Source organism: Physcomitrium patens, chromosome 13 (assembly GCF_059467195.1).
Source record: "Physcomitrium patens ecotype Gransden chromosome 13, ASM5946719v1, whole genome shotgun sequence".
Classification (NCBI taxonomy): Eukaryota; Viridiplantae; Streptophyta; class Bryopsida; order Funariales; family Funariaceae; genus Physcomitrium; species Physcomitrium patens.
The window spans coordinates 11,149,165-11,153,746 of NC_143422.1; the positions used below are offsets into that span (position 1 = coordinate 11,149,165).

The 4,582-nt window shown below is 35.1% G+C and overlaps 1 long non-coding RNA gene across 1 annotated transcript; it reads left to right on the plus strand.

Annotated features, from left to right (window-relative positions):
- The first annotated feature begins 487 nt into the window (after positions 1-487).
- LOC149987949 (uncharacterized) lies at positions 488-2,456 on the plus strand. Its single transcript, XR_016506085.1, has 2 exons — positions 488-1,744; positions 2,158-2,456. It is a non-coding gene; the product is annotated as an uncharacterized LOC149987949 (long non-coding RNA).
- The last annotated feature ends 2,126 nt before the right edge of the window (positions 2,457-4,582 follow it).

The following is a 4,582-nucleotide window of genomic DNA, read 5'->3' on the forward strand; positions in this document are numbered from 1 at the left end:
CCATTCGATTTGATTTGAAAGCGGATATAGGAGCAATTCTTTGCTCACAGAGATACTACACGGCCTTTTGGTTTGATGAATTGTTGCCCGTGAAGGCTCACATGTCTTTAGCTTCGATGCCATGATCTGATAACGAAAATATCTGTTACGGCCTTTACCACAAAGTCAATTGATATACTTTTTAAAAATTAATTGAGAGATATAGCTGATGAGAGACGTGGTGGTTGAATTTTTGAATGTCTTCCGTTCACTTGTCAATGTCTGCGAAGGCTTCCGCCGCCGGGACGTCACTCGCCAATTTCCCGAGCTTCTGCCCTTTTGATTACTTGCTTTAAATTATTGACCATCACCTGGATATTGTATACGATGTGCAATCTAGGCAGGTACCACCACAGGCGGACCTCACTATTACGATATCGGGCGAACTAGAGTAGGGGGCTTCATCACCAATAGAGCTCCGGACCACCTGGACCATCTCTCTTCCTGTAGTATTTTCTCGTGCTTGAGCTCCGTTTTCTATGGAGCCATATTTTTCCTCCTCGTTGCGATGTAGCAACCTAGTGCTACAAACAGCTCGTTAGACAGCGGGGTGTAGCTTTCGTATTCTTTTTTTTTGCCGTTAGAAGCAAGGACTTTAACCTTTGTTATTCTGGCTGTTGCAGCGGGGGTTGTAGTTCCATTTGGTCCCTGAATTTAGGCGGCAGGTTGGAATCGAAGCCCTGGTGGTTCTTGCTACGAGTTGACATCTACCTTCTGCGATGCAAAATGCAAAACTAGATCTCTGGAGGTCTAGCAAATTTGGTTGTAGAAGGCAGCATCGTTGGCAAGGCGGCTGCTGGTCTGGTTGGGAGTTGCAAAATTATGAGTCTTGTAGTGGCATGCGAAAGATTTAGATCTTCCAACGGGCCAGAAGGCGGTGGTCTAGTGATGTTGCAAAACTGCAACACGTCGACATCAAGCTTGATAAATTGCCGTCAAGAGCCTCGGCATCATTTACTCTATTCACTTCTCTTTTCCGTGTAATTTGTCGGGGCGATTGGAGCTTCTGTGCTTTTTTCTTACGACATTCCATTCCATTGATAGAGCCTAGAAACTCTTGTTCTTAGGCAATGAAGTTATAGTTGGCAAGACCTAGTGCTAATCACGGAATTTTGTCCAAGTACAATAGGCTGCTTCCGTATAATACAAACACTTGTTTCTTTTTTCTTGGTCAAGCCAAAGATAATTCAATTAAGTGATAACTGTGCATCTCTAAAGGATCTTGATGAATCTTCATTGCTACAAATGCATTGGAGCAGGGTTTTCATTGAATTAATCGCTCCAAAATAGAGTATTGCTGTTCTCTCATGAATGCGGATTGTTGAGACTCGAGTGGAGCAGTAAGCGAGTGCGAGCTTGGAATTTAATCTCCAAAGAAGTGTCAACCACTTGCTGATAAAGGAAGGTACTTGGCAAGGCGTGGAGGTGGTTGAAGGTACCAACTAAGAACTTGAGCTGGGACGTTGAGGACACCCGACACACTCACAACATGATCGTGTAGGAAGTTATCGATAGTGGAAATCAAGAGCAGGCTCAGTGTGTGCCGAAGGAGGAGCATAAGCATCGCAGTTCCATTCGACAACTTTGAATCCGCATCCAGAGTAGAGCAGGAATGAATTCGCAAGATTGTGTTGGGGGAAGAGAGCACTCGGTGAACAAAAAATGGGCTCTTCTTCAAAGTCCGTGGTCAGTAGCATATTGCAAGGTGATTCAAGACTCTTAGGAAGATTTTAGGTCAACTGGTGGAGGTTTATTTTAGCTCACATTTGGATTTTTCTTGGTAGTGGATTATAAAAGGATGCAACGGGTTATTAGAATGGCCAAAGTTATAACCAAATCTACTTGAAACGAAGCTTGCGAGGTGTTGATCTTTGTGGAGGCTCTTGACCTAGGTGCTATCCATCTCATTTACAATCCTGTATTGGTTGTTTGTCATCAAATCTGAACAGGCTGTGAAATTGGCATTTTCTATCAAAATTGGCTAGATATCAATCTAAATATCATCCGATTTGGGTTACAGTATCACTAGCTGTAATACTTAGAATCCGAGTAATATATGATGAAGGTAGCAATAAATTCGACACAAATTTTTTAACTTGTATGGATTGCTTGCTGCAGCTCATTCTTCATCCTGGTATAATATCAGCACATGAGTCAAGCTACGAGGGCTCTCCTTGATAACAATCTTCAGGGATAGAAGGTAGTGTGGTCAACAATGGCTTCCTTGTTAAGTTGGTTGTCCTTCAATTAGAGCTAGGATTTAGAAGGAATATTAGAATTAGAATTAGGTAGATAGAATCAAGTCATCAAATCACCAATTCAGCCATTGCTTATTTTGCCATCATTATAAAAGTTCTATGGTGGTGCTTCGGAGCATCTTCCGAGGGCTTCCATCACCGAGGTTCGACAGTAGGAAAGCTCAGCAAGAAATCATAAGAAGAGCTCAAAACATTCAAGTGCCACACCTCATTGGTTTTAAATTATAAATTTTTATTGAATCTAATATTTTCTAGCAAGTGAAATGTTAGTTGAACTCCATCTTGTAAATCAATTTGAGCCAAAAATTGTGATTGATAGAATAATGAAATACTTAGATGAAATTTTAAATTGAATGAATTAGGTTTTTGAAGTGGATAATAAATTGTAGATGAAGGTTGATTGAAACAGATGAATTTTTATTCATGGATGAAAATTTATTATTTTATGAATTTTTAATGTAGATGATAATTAATACCATATAAAAAAAATTAAAAATATCATTTATTTATTTTTAATAAAATCATATAAAAATCTTTTCTACAAGTGTATGGTCTTTTGAATTGTTAAAGTAGGCTTGTATGATAGGTTGGATTGTTGGAATGTAAATATAATTAGTTAGTGAATTTGATCTCTCTTAATAAGAAGTAAGAAGAATTTTTAAATAATTATTTCATAAATTAAGTAGTAGTGTGAATTAGTATAAATCACCTACCAAAGTGATTTGGTTTAGATCACACTTAGATTGTTATAGGACTTCTTAGACACTTAATCAAATGTTAATAGGAAATTATTATTATTTTTAGAAAATTAAGATCATTGTAAACTAGGATAGACTTCCAATTAGTGGAGGATTATTTTACTTCATGCTTTGATTAGCCATGTTAACTACATAGAAAGAAGGGCCAATGATACTAAAGCCTAATTTCTCCATAGTTAGTATAGACATTATATTTAATCTATTATAATCTATTATAATCTTGTAGGATATAATTTTGTCAACTATTGATACTTTTAATTTAATCACCTTCACTTCTTATGCCCCTTAATAGAAAAGTCTATTTTAAAAAAAATCTCATCATTACAAAAGCCTTCAATAATTGAGGAATGATTATGTCAACCTTAATTTTATTCAAATCCTCCTATAAATCATAAGACTCTCTTTGCTTACCAATTTTTAAGAGAAGTGAAGTACCTCGTTTTAGTTTAGAAATTCTAAGCCCTTCCCATTTTTTTGAAGAAGGAAATTCTTCCACATAAATGTTTTCCTTTATTATTTGGAATTTCTGATTGGATGTAGGTTCTAAGTCTTGAGGCAATTTTTTTAACTTCCTTACATTATCCATTGCCTCCTTTATGGTCTCATTTAAATCTGAAAAGTGAAGAGAGTCTTTTGAACTTTTTTCACTGTCAATTGAGGTAGAGAGGAAAAGGCTAGTATATCTAGACCTTATTATAATTGCCAAGGCTAGTATGATGTAGTAACACAACTAATAGGTGAAATAAGAAAGAAAGTATTTTATTATGTAAGAGCATAATTAAAAATATATAATAAAAAAAATAGATAAAAGATAGGTAGGTAGTAAAATCTTATAATGTTAGAACTATATTTTATGGAAATGGATTCTACTTACTTTGTATGACCATAAATAAAGCCAAACAAAGTAGACTAGAAAAATAAAGAATATAGACATATGTAAGAAGAAGTTAAGAATTTATTTTAGCAAAAATTACCTCAAGAAGATAAGAATTAATATTTGGAGACGACCAATTATGAACCTAGATCAAAATCAAACCTTGAGGCACAAAATTGCACATCTACAGCAACTTTGAGATTCTTTTGTAAATCGAAGAGTGGAATTTGAGAGTAGATGAGATTAGGCTTTTTTAAGAATTAACTTTGAGGGATTTGAATTTTGTGAAATAAAATAGGGTTGATATTTTGGACAATTTTGTGAGTTTTATAATAGATCTATTAGTAAAAATTTATGGGTTTATGAATATAGATGTGTTAAATGTGTGCTATAAATTGGAGCTTAATCAAACAATTATATTAAAGATTATTGAAGTTCAAGTGGATTGAGATCTCAAAAATTGGAGTTGAAAGATTAGTGAGAGTTTCTAAGATCTTTAGTAATCTACCTATTGGATTAAAGTGAAAATTATTTTTATAGGTTATAGAGTTGATTTTCAATATTTTTGTGGATTTTTAGAGGAATTCAATGGTTTAAAAATAAAACATTGGAAGTCGGAGCTCAATATTAAGATTGGAAAAGGAGACTATCTA